This window comes from Oncorhynchus gorbuscha, linkage group LG05 (assembly GCF_021184085.1).
Source record: "Oncorhynchus gorbuscha isolate QuinsamMale2020 ecotype Even-year linkage group LG05, OgorEven_v1.0, whole genome shotgun sequence".
In the NCBI taxonomy this organism is placed as follows: domain Eukaryota; kingdom Metazoa; phylum Chordata; class Actinopteri; order Salmoniformes; family Salmonidae; genus Oncorhynchus; species Oncorhynchus gorbuscha.
Window position 1 is genome coordinate 27789996 of NC_060177.1, and position 16388 is coordinate 27806383.

The window sequence follows — 16388 nt, forward strand, 5'->3', positions numbered from 1 at the left end:
AGCGGAATTAGGCCGATAACCACTAATGATCAAAATCCAGAAAAGAGGCATTCAATTCTACAACCACCTAAGAGGAAGTGATTCCCAAAACCTTGATAACAAAGCCATCACCTACAGAGAGATGAACCGGGAGAAGAGTCCCCTAAGCAAGCTGATCCGGGGGCTCTGTTCACAAACAGACCCCACAGAGCCCCAGGACAGCAACAGCAACAGCAACACAATTAGACCAAACAAATCATGAGAAAACTAAAAGATAATTACTTGACACATTGGAAGGAAATTACCAAAAAAACAGAGCAAACTGAAATGCATTTTGGCCCTAAACAGAGAGTACACAGTGTCAGTATACCTGACCACTGTGACTAACCCAAACTCAAGGAAAACTTTTATTATGTACAGACTCAGTGAGCATAGCCTTGCTATTGAGAAAGGCCGCCATAGGCAGACATGGCTCTCAAGAGAAGACAGGCTATGTGCTCACTGCCCACAAAATGACGTGGAAACTGAGCTGCACTTCCCAACCTCCTGCCAAATGTATGACCATATTAAAGACATATATTTCCTTTAGATTACATAGGCCCACAAATAATTCCAAAACAAATCACATTTTGATAAACTTCCATATTGGGTGAAATACCACAGTGTGCCATCACAGCAGCAAGATTTGTGACCTGTTGCCACAAGAAAAGGGCAACCAGTGAAGAACAAACACCATTGTAAATACAACCCATATTTGTGTTGATTTATTTTCTCTTTTGACCTTTAACTATTTACACATCATTATAACACTGTACATGGACATAATATGGCATTTGAAATGTGTCTATTCCTTTGAAACTTTGTAATGTTTGTAATGTTTACTGTTCAGAGAGAGAGAGAGAGGGGGGGGGGGATAGAAAGACATCCACATCACATCAGGACACCTGATACGACTCTTCCTGGCCGTGGATAACGTGCGGTTTCCATAGGTTTGATGCGTTTGATATCATTCCAACGAGCCCGTCCTCCTATAGCTAAGTCTCAGCTCCTCCCACCAGTCTCCTCCGCTACTTTCGTCTGTGGTCCCCGCCTGTGCAGACACTCCTATATGGTTTTCACCCAAATGCACATGATCCATGGCAGGCCAGGAGGAGTCGTGTCAGGTGTCACTCTCCTGATGTGATTTGATGTGATGTGGATGTCCTTCCACCAGCAGCAGCTGATAACAGCACTCACATCATAGCAGGAGACAGGAAGAAAGATTCCAGACTCTGCAGGAGTGACAGGTGCTAAAGGTTCACTGTGTTGAGGTTAGAGGGTGCTTCTCATCTCCCTCAGAGACGTGGAAATGTGATACGGTGGTTTATTATCTGTCCCGTTTTGTTCCAGCCTGTAGTAAATGTTAGCAAAGCACTGATGCAACTAGCATCTGTCTGTGTCATTAAATGGAGCCGGTCCTACTCCGAGAAACTGTTGTCTGTGCCACTGAAGGTAGACACACACTGAAACACACACAGTACACAATTTGAGCCCATCCATAAAAAGTATCCCAGTGCACAGTGGAGACAGTAGTATCTGCAGACTGACTGAGTACAGATTGTGTAAGGAGATATATACCGAGTCCATCACTCGGCTCCCACTGAGTAGGGAGTGTCAGACATGATGAGAGCCAAGAAGGCACAAGAGCAAATACCAACTCCTATCAACCGGTTGATAACAATGTCCTCTTCAGCTTCGGGAGCTTCCAGTATGTTGACCTATCAACCAGTTGATGTGAACATATCAAACAGTAATCTACCAACCAGCTGATAATGTGCCAAGAAACAAGACTAATGTCAACCGCTATCAACTAGTTGATAGTAATGTCCTCCGGTGCTTGGGAAAATTCCATTTCGTGATAGATCCGTAACCCCTTGAAGGTCCAGAGGGGTGTATAGAGGTGTTGTGTTGGACATGTCAGTACCCTTCCTGGAGCCCTCCTGCTCTGCCAACTCATCTGAACCCATACGTGGGAGTGAAAACCATAAAGCAGTCTCCACACTTAGCTGTGTTTGTGTTTAATTGCTCTGCCGTCCCTTGGCGGAGGGGCGCCGTGGGAGGAAGAGTGTGGCCCTGAGTGTGTGTCATAGCTCGGTACACCTCTGACAGCAAAGAGAGAGAGCTGCCTGCCTCCCTACCTGCGCTTCATGTACCTGCAAGTAAAACACTGACCCAGCACCTCACCCATGGCACAGAACTGTCACACCCTGATCTGGTTTTCCTGTCCTTGAGATTGTCTCCACCCCCTCCAGGTGTCGCTTATAATCCCCGGTGTGTATGTCCCCGTGTTTCCTGTCTCTCTGTGCCAGTTTGTCTTGTTTGTCAAGTCAACCAGTGGTTTTCCTTGCTCCTATCTTTCCCAGTCCCTGTTTGATTCTAGTCCTCCTGGTTTCGACCCTTGCCTGTCCTGACTCCGAACCCACCTGCCTCACCACTCTGACTGTTCTGACTACCAGCCTGCCTATCCCCTTGTACTGTTTTGGACTCGGATCTGGTTTCTGACCCCTGCCTGACCACGAGACTGCCTATTGTCTGGTACTGTTTGGACTCTGACCTGGTTTATGAACTCTCGCCTGTCCCCGACCTGCCTTTGCCTACCCCTTTTGTTGGTGTAATAAATATTGGAGCTCAACCATCTTCCTCCTGTGACTGCGTTTTGGTCTCACCTTGTGCCATTATAAGAACATCCATACTCAAAATAAGTTCATGCTTTATAGCTCATTGTGGGTTATTTACTTGCACAGTTTTAATGATTGATTGTTGTGATGGAAGGATGTTTACTGTACATGTTCTACTGACATGGAAGAGACTTGGAGGGAGGTCTGAGAAAATCCATCAACCCCCATCTGTTATCAGTGTCAGATATGAAGCGTCTGCCTCTGGGTTTGGCGCACACACACACACACACACACACTGCACACACACACACACACACACACACACACACACACACACACACACACACACACACACACACACACACACACACACACACACACACACACACACACACACACACACACACACACACACACACAGAGACACACACACACACACACACACACACACACACACACACACACACACACACACACACACACACACACACACACACACACACACACACACACACACACACACACACACACACACACACACACACACACACACACACACACACACACACACACACACACACACACACTGCACACCTTCCCGCTGGCTGGAAGTTTTATTAACTGTATGCTTGTCCAGTCATAGTCGGTTAAGGCTTTGGAGGCTGGTGGAGGGAGAGGTGTCGCTGAGAGCACCAGCGAGAGAAGAGGGGGAGGGAGATGGCGAGGACACAGAGGAGCCTGTAATGGAATGCCTGAGCCCACTAACTGTGGACCAAGATAAAAACAGGAAAAACCAATTCTCTCCTTTTGCCAACTGAGCTGCGGCAGGGATTAGAAACTGGAGTCTGCTTCCAGTGTATCTCCCCAGAAATGTGAGCTGTGTTTTATGTGGGAATTATTGAAATCGTTCGTCGTCTCACTCAGTGGCGGCCTGGGTAATTTGATGACGTTAACACTCTGATTGGACATAGTAAGTTAGTCACGCCGTCTAACAAAGCTACCGTCCCTCAACAAAGTGGGCCAAGCCAGAGAGATATCATGCAAAATGTGCCAAACAGAAATAATAAAAGACAATCAGTGGAATTCATGACTGAAGCTCAAATGCACCAAAACAAATCCTCCATGTGTTATTATAACATCTTGGCCAGAAATGTGTGTTTGGGACTTGAACAAAAGCTGAAGAACATCCAGGTACTTTCCGTAGGTGCTGGAGTTGTAGGCCAACTCCTGGAAAACAGGAAGGAAAACAACACGCTGCTGCTCGTGCTCCCAGGTGACTTGACTATAACAGCGTGGTGGATGCCTGATGAAGACCTGAGGGTCCAAACGTTGGTGTGAATAAAATCACCTGGGAGCACGAGCAGCATTGTGCCGCGTTTTCCTGTTTGTTTTCCATGTGTTTGGGATCTTAACCCGTTGCGCTCATGGAAATTGGCCTCTATGAATCGGGTTTAATGTAAATGTTTGTGGTTTTTGTTTGGAACACAGCCCATCGCACAAGTACTGTTGTTCCATTATAAATCACCATCTGGGTTAGGTGGGCAGCGATCTGACAGTATAACGCTTTCAAAAGGCCCTTCGGACAAATTGTAACTTTGGCGCACATAGAATGGAGTCATGGGTGCATTTAGGTGTGTATTATGTGGCTCATCTTCTTCACAATACCACAAGCATAGGCTCATTCTGTCCAGGACAACCCAGGGTATAACGCATGTCATCCTGTAACTGTGGATCAAACATAATGATCATAAATGTTGATACTGGAAATGACGTGAGTTTTCAGATATGGACATGCGAAGTGCACATTTGGACTCATGGGTGTGTGCTTTTCTTGTGTGACATCAAAACGGTACATTTATTATCATTCTCAACGTCTCGTCTTTACGAACATATCGATTCCTCTCAATTAACAGCATTTCCCTCACTCAAACAACAACAAATGTGCAAAAGTAGCCCAATTAGCTGGAGGGATACGGGCATATTGTTGCGTGCGTTGCTCACGTTTATAGCGGCTGTCAGTCAAAACCCGTATAGCACTGTTAAATGGAGAACCTGAACTCTGACATCATGCATAGCATATTACTGTACAGCCACTGTGTTCCAATTTAGGTGCTTATTAATGACTAAATCTGTGATTTTCAACCAGTATTTGGGATGACAGTGGCTATGAGTGGAAAGGTCTTCTCAACTTGTTTATATTTGCTTCTTATACTGTATGAATATACAGTGTAAACTCTTTAAATCCAGTCACCAGAGTACCAGAGGTATATCACACTTCAAAAGAAAGAGGTCCCTTGAATATGTAAATCAAAAAAGAAACAACCACAGGAATGGCGAAACAGACATGGAACCCAGATTCCTCAACAGACCCAGAAACATTGCCTTCTCTTTCAAGAAAATGAAACAAATAGGATGTGCATGAATTATCTGAATCCCTGTGTGGTTGACTCATAACAATCATGAAATATTCAGAGTTTAACACAGTCTCCCTTTTAATCCCAACGGCTGGGGCAGGATAATAACAACCAGAACTGGATGCTGAAAAACACAGCCTCTCCCTCCGTCTCTCTCTCTTCCACGTCTCTATCTCTCTCTCTCTCCCTCTTCCTCGTCTTTCTCTAGCTCTCTCTCATATTCATATTCTCCCACAAACTTCCCCTCGCAATCCTTCAACCTTGCTCTCTCTCCCTAGATCCCCTCTGCTCTATTTTCTGGGTCCTTTTGTTCTGATACTCTCCCTGCCCTCTCACCCAGTTCATATTGCTCTGGGGGTCTTGGTACAGTAACACATCATACCGTGAGATGTGTGGTTTAACATAAATGCTACTGTATGAGTATTGCAAACAAAGACAACCCCTGAAGCCCATCAGAAACACCAGCAGTAGTAACATCAAAGGAAGCTTGGAATATATTAGTTCTAAGAATAGTTAAACTATTTTATGCAAATGAGGATCTTCATATTGCAATGCAATACATGCTCTAATGTTAATGGTTCATCCCTGGGTCTGGCCAGCTCATTTCAGGGTGAACATACTGTTAATCAACCAGAGAGGAAGAGGCAAAGCTTGTAACCCAGATGTGAAAGTGAGAGCTCACAATTTATCCCCGGATCAATCAGCTTCAATGCAAGGAATTGGGTTGTGGCACACCAGGGTGGGCGAACTCATAGGGGATGTTGACTATACAGCAGCATCACGCGGTGCCATTCATTTTCAATGGAAGTAAAGCGAAGAGAAACTGAGTGGGCAGGGGACCGATTAGCAATGCGAGCACGGGTGAGGGAGCTGAACAGGGTGGGACTAAAGTTAGCTGTACTTTATGCAAATTGTCTGCAATATCGTGGCGCAAGTGACAAATCAAAGCTTTCCATAGCTTCCAGCCTCTACTGGATTGGCTGTTGATACCTACAGCTGCACTACCTAGCATACCAGCTAGCTTGCTAGCACCCACATGAGGCTTGAATGACCCCGAGTTGCCGAGTTTCACCACTGACCTTTTACCTTTTCAGCCAAAAGATAGCACATTTGTTATTGACAATTACAACCTTATCAATGTGGATTATGTAGCTAGTCTGACCATATTGTTAATGTTAAGCAAGCCTGCTAACTTTATTCTTAACATTGTTAGCAAGCTTATCAAATCAAATCAAATTGTATTGGTCACATACAGGTGTTTAGCAGATGTTATTGCGGGTGTAGCGAAATGCTTGTAGCTAGCCGTTTCCAGTTTCCTATTTTCTACGAGCACATGAAGCCAGCATGATTAAAGATATCCCATCAAGGCCATCTCCCCATAGAGATAGACAGAGGACTCTAGTGCCCAAATGCCAGTTTTAGCATGAGCACCGTCATTTGGGACTTTCACCTACTGGGTGAGACATCCTATGGGTTAAGGAAAGATCACATAATTCCATCCAGGTCATCAGGGGAGATGAGCCAATTAATTATACTTGTGAGCAAACATTACATAACTGCAGGTGGCAGTAAATTGCCAACCTTGACTTTTACCTTTTCAAACAACACACTCCAGGTGGCAGTATGCACCAGTTTGTTTACCAACTCATACAGTTTGTTTACCAACTCATATTAGAAGAAGAAAATGAACTACTTCAAAATGGAGATGATGCAATGGTGATGAAAAGATTTTCTCTCTAAAAAAGAGAGAGTTGCAGAGCTGCAAAGAAAAAGCCATATCCCAGACTGGCCAATAAAAAGAAAAGATTAAGATGGGTAAAAGAAAACAGACACTGGACAGAGGAACTCTGTCTAGAAGGCCAACATCCCAGAGTCGCATCTTCACTGTTGACGTTGAGACTGATGTTTTGTGGGTGCTATTTAATGAAGCTGCCAGTTGAGGACTTGTGAGGCATCCGTTTCTCAAACTAGACAATCAATGTACTTGTCCTCTTGCTAAGTTGTGCACAGGGGCCTCCCACTCCTCTTTATATTCTGGATAGAGACAGTTTGCACTGTTCTGTAAACGGAGTAGTACACAGTGTTGGACGAGATCTTCAGATCTTCAGTCTTGGCAATTTCTCCCATGGAATAGCCTTCATTTCTCAGAACAAGAATAGACTGATGAGTTTCAGAAGAATGTTCTTTGTTTCTGGCCATTTTGAGCCTGTAATCGAACCCACAAATGCTGATGCTCCAGATACTCAACTAGTCTAAAGAAGGCCAGTTTTATTGCTTCTTTGATCAGAACAACAGTGTTCAGCTGTGCTAATATAATTGCTAAACAATTTTTCTAATGATCAATTAGCCTTTTAAAATGATAAACTTGGATAAGCTAACACAACGTGCCATCGGGAACACAGGAGTGATGGTTGCTGATAATGGGCCTCTGTATGTCTATGTAGATATTCCATAAATAATCAGCCATTTCCAGCCACAGTAGTCATTTAAAACATTAACAATGTCTACACTGTATTTTTGATCAATTTGATGTTATTTTAAATGGACAAAAAATGTGCTTTTCTTTGGCTAGTTAACAAGCTAACTTTCAGAGGATAAACTATATGGCTCTATATCCAAATATTGTTTGATTTGATTGCCATCTATAGTGGAGATGACAGTAGTACGACTGACAACTTTACCAGGATGAGGACTTGCCGATGTCAAGCTATTTCCAATTTTGTGAAATCCAATTGGTAGTTCCAGTCTTGTCCCATCGCTGCAACTCCCGTACGGGCTCGGGAGAGGCAAAGGCTGAGAGCCATGCATCCTCCGAAACACGACCCCTGCCAAGTCGCACTGCTTCTTGACACACTGATCACTTAACCCGGAAGCCAGCCGCACCAATGTGTCGCAGGAAACACCATACAGCAGGCGACCGAAGTCAGCGTGCATGCGCCCGGTAGTCGCTAGAGCGCGATGGGACAAGGACATCCCAGCCAGCCAAACCCTGCCCTAACCCGGACGATGCTGGGCCAATTGTGCTCCGCCTCATGGTCCTCCGGGTCTCGGTCGGCTGCGACACAGGCCCGGGATCGAACCAGGATCTGTAATGATGCCTCTAGCACTGCAATGCAGTATCTTAGACCGCTGTGCCACTCGGGAGGCCCGGTCTGCACCTTCTTGTGACGTTTTATTGATAACGCCCTATATATTTACTATTCTTTGGTTATGGCATATTAACCCATTTCAAAATGCCCTTTGCAGCAGAGGCCAGAGGCAAAGGCTAGGTCAATAAAATGAATGCCAATCAGTAGCTAGTATACCATAATTTAGACAATGTATAGTCACTACCTTGCACTTCCAGCATATACAAAATGAAACTGGTTGGTCTTAGGCGGGGGCTATAGTGATTAACTGAATTAACTGAATTTTGTTAGTCAAATGCAAAATCTCAGTTGGCCCAAGGGGGTGGGGGTGCTGCACCCTTCGTGGGGGACAACATGTTTACTGTTGCCTTGTTACACTATAGCTCAAGGTCTCTTCCCTCTCTCTCAACCGTCTCTCCTCTTTCTCTTCTTGCCGTATCCATTTCGTATCTCTCATCATCCCTCTGTCTCTTCTCCTCCACAGCCTGTTCATGTTGAAAGGTCTCCTGTTTAACTTCCCTGTCTATTTTCTATTCTATTTTGGACTCCCTATGAGTATCGACAGTTGGGAGAGAATATATGCAGTGTCAGTAAAGACATCTTTTGTCTCTTCTGTGACCACCTCGGGAACAGCAGGCTCCCTCCTTCACCTCCCCTCCTCTCGTCTCTCCTCCATCTCTCGGTAAGTGTTTCTGGGGCTTCAGTCACTCCTAACAAAATCTCAGACAATTCAAGGTAATTTGATTTGAGCCCTTCTAGGCTCTCTGACATAATATAACATGGCATATAACATGAGATGACGTTGAACAGAAACTTTCCCTCTGGCTACATATATTCACATGCGCCGCATCACGTCCACTCTGGCGTCTGTGTCTGTTCATGTTGTGGGACTCTGGGTTAACGAAGTACATCATGGCTACACATTTCAGAGCACATCAAAATGGGGAAAGATTTCCGACATCGATGTCACGGTCGGTCGGTTCACCTCCTCTCGGATGGATGGATGATGTTTGTTTCTTTATAGGATGAGTGGAGCAGAATAAATTGGTCTCTGACCCATGCGGATTAAGTTAATGAGGCCTTTAGGTTTGCTTTCTGTTTTTTTTAATACCCATCAAATTCTCTATTGCATTGGGATTCACAACATAAATAGCATGTTTTTCTTCTCTATCCTGATGGCTGGCTGGGTTATTAATTTGAGCATCAGGGTCAAGAGGTGCATTACAGTCTAGGTCGAAAATATACAGGTTAAGACAACGTCATCACAAATCTGGGACCAGCGCGGTTCCTAACTAGCATAGCTGGTCCAATCGTTGCAAAGGGTTATGGGATATTAGAATCCTGTTGTCTTAACCTTTGTCATCTTCAAACTAGACTACAGTGACATCCATGACGCTGGCTCTGGCTGACAACAAAATGGTTCCTCTCCTTCTCTTCTCCAAGAGTAACTGCTGCTCTGCTCTGCTCAGTAGAGTGTGGTACTTCTACCAAACTAATTATGGGAGTCATTGATGGCACTTCAAACAACCTTAATTGTTCTGCACAATGAGCGGATAGCCCTGCACATGTAATTAAGCCCCTCTAGATGCACACTGACGATAATTATTTGATTACTCGGCTAGCTCTTCCTGCTATCCTTCCCTAGCTTGGCCCAAATGAAATTAGATTTCTATATTTCTTAATTAAGGCCAACAATGGATGAGAAAATAACACTAAATTATAAATAAAGATGAACGCAATCCTTTTACTGCTACATTATCCACATGCATTTATCATGAGATCAATATTCAAAAATATTGATGGGAGATTGAACCTGATCCATTATGTTATATAAGTGTTCTCATACTCAAGTAGTCTCTATGACACATACAGTTGAAGTCAGAAGTTTACACACACTTAGGTTGGAGTCATTAAAACGTGTTTTTCAACCACTCCACAAATTTCTTGTTAACAAACTATAGTTTTGGTAAGTCGGTTAGAACATCTACTTTGTGCATGACACAAGTCATTTTTACAACAATTGTTTACAGACAGATTATTTCACTTATAATTCACTGTATCACAATTCCAGCGGATCAGAAGTTTACATGCACTAAGTTGACTGTGGCTTTAAACAGCATGGAAAATTCCAGAAAATGATGTCATGGCTTTAGAATCTTCTGATAGGCTAATTGACATCATTTGAATCAATTGGAGGTGTACCTGTGGGTGTATTACAAGGCCAACCTTCAAACTCAGTGCCTCTTCGTTTGACATCATGGTTTTGTGATTACAATAGTTCACCTTGGCTTTATCTTTGAACATTTGTCACATGTATCCTCTCCTCCAGATGAGTCAGTTGGTGTTGCAGACCTACTGTAAGTGTATAACTTGGTTCCATTAGGCTACCTTAAGCCGAGGCACCAGGCGCGTAGAACAAGAGAGGGGGGCCAAAACTATAGTTTGTTAACAAGAAATTTGTGGAGTGATTGAAAAACGAGTTTTTAATGACTCCAACCTAAGTGTATGTAAACTTCTGACTTCAACTGTAGCTTCATTCTTGTGTTTCATTTCTCAATTTTTTTTGTACATCTTTTTTATCTCTCCTAATTTTGCATTGTTGGGAAAGACCTTGTAAATAAGCATTACACTGTAAGGTCAACACCTGTGGTATTTGGCGCATTGAAGCCCTGGAAGGCCACAATACAGTTTCTTATGAAGAGATTAACTTGTAAAACCGAACATATAAGAACACACAACGGGACTTTTCAAAGCTCTCTTCACCCCACTTGACCCCTGTCTCTTCACTTGCGCACGTCTGTCACTTTTGATTTCTCTTAGAACGTCTGATGCCCTTAAATGTGTGTCTGTGGTGATGGTGATGAATGTGCGCTGTTTTCAGTGCCCCCACTTCTCACTGATAAGCGGTGAAAGAGAGAGAGATGGAAATTGTGGGCTCTGTGTATCAGAAGTGATTGGTAATCTTATCCTCAGATGCTCTAAACTGCTCCTTCTAGGGCTCAAATGTCGAGATGGAGAAAGAGGCCGTTTTCTCCCCCTGAATAGTTTAAGTAACGGAAGGGTAAAGGCACCATTTCAGGGACACAAGCCTGCCTCCTTTACAGGTGTTCCAGAAGCTCTGCTACAGTAGGTGCTATTGGTGTACAAGCCAAGGCCATTTACTCTTTCTTCAAATGATTTGAGTCTACATGATTTATGGTATGGCTGTCTAGCCACCCATGTCTGTTTTCTCCTGCTCGGTTGAAGGAAGACCCTGTTACAGAGACGCTCAAGAGCTTGGGCTGATATGATGCGCAGGGGACAGTGGGGGCTTCTGTTGAGTAGCATTTACCCTTCCGTCACAGAGAGAGAAGAGGGTGTCACGCCCTGGCCATAGAGGCTTTTATTCTCTATTTTGGTGACTAGGGTGGGCATTCTATGTTAATTTTCTATGTTTTGTATTTCTTTGTTTGGCCGGTGTGGTTCTCAATCAGAGGCAGCTGTCTATCGTTCTCTGATTGAGAACCATACTTGGGTAGCTTTTTTCCCACATGGGTTTTGTGGGTAGTTGAGTTCTGTTTAGTGTTTTTCACCTTTCAGGACTGTTTCGGTTATTCCCGTTATGTTTGTATTTAGTGTTCAGTGTCAATAAAGAAACATGAACACGTACCACGCTGCACCTTGGTCCTCAACGTCTTCCACCAACAGCCGTTACAGAGGGTCAGAAGAGAGGAATCTTTCCAGAGTTGTGGGGGAATGTGGGAGGAGGACACTGTGCAGGGATCACCAGACGTGAATAATTATTGTTATTGAAGTTAAATTAAATAAGAAAATGTTTCTTAAACCAATTTTGTCTATTTCATTTTTTTTCTCCAAAGTAGCCAATTTTAGAGGTTGACTGAATGATATGGAAATTATCCAGAGTTCAAGATGGTAAAACAAATGAACTGTAGCTAATATGAGGATATAAAAAATGGACATGCAGTCAGAACTAGAGTTTTAGCATTATAGTACCAGGGAGTTTATACCGACGCATTCCTAGAAAAAAGGCAAGCAGGGCTATGTGAAGTGAGCATTAACAGACATTAGATTAGTAGGGTGGAAGTTTTAGTATTGAAACCTGGGTTGAAAGGCATGAAAATGTTAACTTGGCATAAGACATCAAAATGAGCGCTTACCTGTTATACTGAATTTCTTAATGTGTTTTCTTCTTTTGAGTGGCAGCCTAAGGGGACATGTTTTATAAACCTATAATTTGAAATGGATAATGTACATGTACCCCCCCCCACACAAAAAAACATTTTGTGGGGTTAGCATTAGTGAGCTAGCAAGCTACAGTAGTATTGTGTGCTGGCTGAGTGTGGCAGGCAGGCTCTCATAAACAGACAGTGAGGACTGTTAGCAGACGCGAGGGTAATGATTTGAGCAATTTGTCCTCGTGTTGTCATCTCTCAGGGGATTGCAGCTCAAGGCAGAACATCATTTCTGAAATGGTCCATGAGACAGTGCTATACAGTAGCTGCTGGGACCTCGGATGAATTGAGCACATGCACATTCAAAGAGATGTTATCTCCAATGATTCTAATACTGACCCATGACCTGTACAACAGTAAAATACACCCTAACCTACAATAAAGCTTATGAGTTACGGCACAGCTCCTATGTTGAGCTAATGCTCATGCGAAATGTCACAATTCCCAGAGCGGCACACGTCATAACAGTAAAGACCTTTTTCCCTAAAGTGGACCAACTCACAGATAGTCCAGTTATGTCATTTGTCTCGTTCTCCTCATTCTAAAATAGGGATCAGGTTGGGTGGCCTGTGGCCATCTTAATCTCAAGGTTTATCATACATACACTTCCCTGAACCCTAAGGATCTACCTCACAAAATAAACGCATCGACACAAAAAATGAAAAACGTTCAGCCGTGCGCATCAAAGGCTGGAGCCTCTTGCTACGTTGGCCTTTTGACAATATTTGTGAACATGCTGGCAGATGTCAAAAGGCTTTGATGGTAGGATTTTATAGGGGGGGAAAAAAACAAACTAATACGGATGTGCTGTAGTTTCTGTGTGTTACTGAGTGTTCTATGTCTGGGACTGCCAAAAAAACAAGGGGGCAGGCCAGCATGCTTCATCACAACGTGAGAAGATCTGCACAGAAGGGATGAGTAGTCAATTCAAAGCCAGTCTTCTCCTTTTACAAGGGGATATTGGATAACAAACATAACATTAAGGATTCTTAACCGTATAATGATGAATCTTTGTTGTGCTCATGTAAATGTATATAATGATAGGTTATTCCTTTTGATCCAGAGCAGAACTGTAGCATAGCTCTTAGACTTTTAGCATACTTAAATTTCATCCCTCTGGTTTGTTGAAATCCACTCTAATCCCCATGTCCCCTGAAATGCCACTATGAAAACATTTTAATTTATGTGAAAGTCAAGGCCTGCTTTTACCGCCCCCTCCATGACCACAGAATGCTCCGGCATAGAGAGAGAGTCTAAAGGGTCACCTGGAAAGGAGGGAAGACTTGAGAGAAACATGACACACACACACACACACACACACACACACACACACACACACACACACACACACACACACACACACACACACACACACACACACACACACACACACACACACACACACACACACACACACACACAGCCGCTCTACCCCAGCCTCGGCCTCACAGAGCAATGAGTGGGATTAATTACTGTTGAGTTTGAACCAAGGAGGCCCAGAACAGATTATCCCAGATGCTTCACAAAAAGGCATTAGCGCTAGCTGTCCATCCCACTATGGCAGGAGAAACCGAGATGATGGGCTATGAGGCATTGGGATGGATGTCACTGTGGAGGCACACATATATCCACAGTCGGAGAGTGAGAGTCTCACGTCGGAGAAGTGCTACTCACATGCTGGCTTGCTTGCTATGCAGAGTTTTGTCTCATTTCTGAACATAGGGTTAGTAGGCAGCCGTATGCCAATCTCTACACACTCCTCACGAGAGGACAATTCTGTATAATTACAAGAGACAATCTAAAACAAAAGGCCTTCACTTTCAATGAGTCCCTCTCCCCTCCTCCCAGGGAAGGTTACCTCAAGGGGGAATTCTAATGAAACAGATGGCTGAGTGCTCACAGGGGCAGAGTTAGACAGTCCCCCTTTTACAGTCTGCCATGCAGCATAGCACTCTGAGGAGCCTCACTTCTTCTCACTGCCTGCCTGTGTGCATGTGTGTGGCTACATGTACTAGTGAATGTATTGGTTAGGGCATGTGTGTGGCTACATGTACTAGTGAATGTATTGGTTAGGGCATGTGTGTGGCTACATGTACTAGTGAATGTATTGGTTAGGGCATGTGTGTGGCTACATGTACTAGTGAATGTATTGGTTAGGGCATGTGTGTGGCTACATGTACTAGTGAATGTATTGGTTAGGGCATGTGTGTGGCTACATGTACTAGTGAATGTATTGGTTAGGGCATGTGTGTGGCTACATGTACTAGTGAATGTATTGGTTAGGGCATGTGTGTGGCTACATGTACTAGTGAATGTATTGGTTAGAGGCATGTGTGTGGCTACATGTACTAGTGAATGTATTGGTTAGAGGCATGTGTGTGGCTATATGTACTAGTGAATGTATTGGTTAGGGCATGTGTGTGGCTACATGTACTGGTGAATGTATTGGTTAGAGGCATGTGTGTGGCTACATGTACTAGTGAATGTATTGGTTAGGGCATGTGTGTGGCTACATGTACTAGTGAATGTATTGGTTAGGGCATGTGTGTGGCTACATGTACTAGTGAATGTATTGGTTAGGGCATGTGTGTGGCTACATGTACTAGTGAATGTATTGGTTAGGGCATGTGTGTGGCTACATGTACTAGTGAATGTATTGGTTAGGGGCATGTGTGTGGCTACATGTACTAGTGAATGTATTGGTTAGGGCATGTGTGTGGCTACATGTACTAGTGAATGTATTGGTTAGGGGCATGTGTGTGGCTACATGTACTAGTGAATGTATTGGTTAGGGGCATGTGTGTGGCTACATGTACTAGTGAATGTATTGGTTAGGGCATGTGTGTGGCTACATGTACTAGTGAATGTATTGGTTAGGGGCATGTGTGTGGCTACATGTACTAGTGAATGTATTGGTTAGGAGCATGTGTGTGGCTACATGTACTAGTGAATGTATTGGTTAGGGGCATGTGTGTGGCTACATGTACTAGTGAATGTATTGGTTAGGGGCATGTGTGTGGCTACATGTACTAGTGAATGTATTGGTTAGGGGCATGTGTGTGGCTACATGTACTAGTGAATGTATTGGTTAGGGCATGTGTGTGGCTACATGTACTAGTGAATGTATTGGTTAGGGCATGTGTGTGGCTACATGTACTAGTGAATGTATTGGTTAGGGCATGTGTGTGGCTACATGTACTAGTGAATGTATTGGTTAGGGCATGTGTGTGGCTACATGTACTAGTGAATGTATTGGTTAGGGGCATGTGTGTGGCTACATGTACTAGTGAATGTATTGGTTAGGGCATGTGTGTGGCTACATGTACTAGTGAATGTATTGGTTAGGGGCATGTGTGTGGCTACATGTACTAGTGAATGTATTGGTTAGGGGCATGTGTGTGGCTACATGTACTAGTGAATGTATTGGTTAGGGCATGTGTGTGGCTATATGTACTAGTGAATGTATTGGTTAGGGGCATGTGTGTGGCTACATGTACTAGTGAATGTATTGGTTAGGGGCATGTGTGTGGCTACATGTACTAGTGAATGTATTGGTTAGGGCATGTGTGTGGCTACATGTACTAGTGAATGTATTGGTTAGGGCATGTGTGTGGCTACATGTACTAGTGAATGTATTGGTTAGGGGCATGTGTGTGGCTACATGTACTAGTGAATGTATTGGTTAGGGCATGTGTGTGGCTACATGTACTAGTGAATGTATTGGTTAGGGCATGTGTGTGGCTACATGTACTAGTGAATGTATTGGTTAGGGCATGTGTGTGGCTACATGTACTAGTGAATGTATTGGTTAGGGGCATGTGTGTGGCTACATGTACTAGTGAATGTATTGGTTAGGGGCATGTGTGTGGCTACATGTACTAGTGAATGTATTGGTTAGGGGCATGTGGGAATAAAACAATGTGGTCCTTCTGTAGCTCAGTTGGTAGAGCATGGCGCTTGTAACGCCAGGGTAGTGGG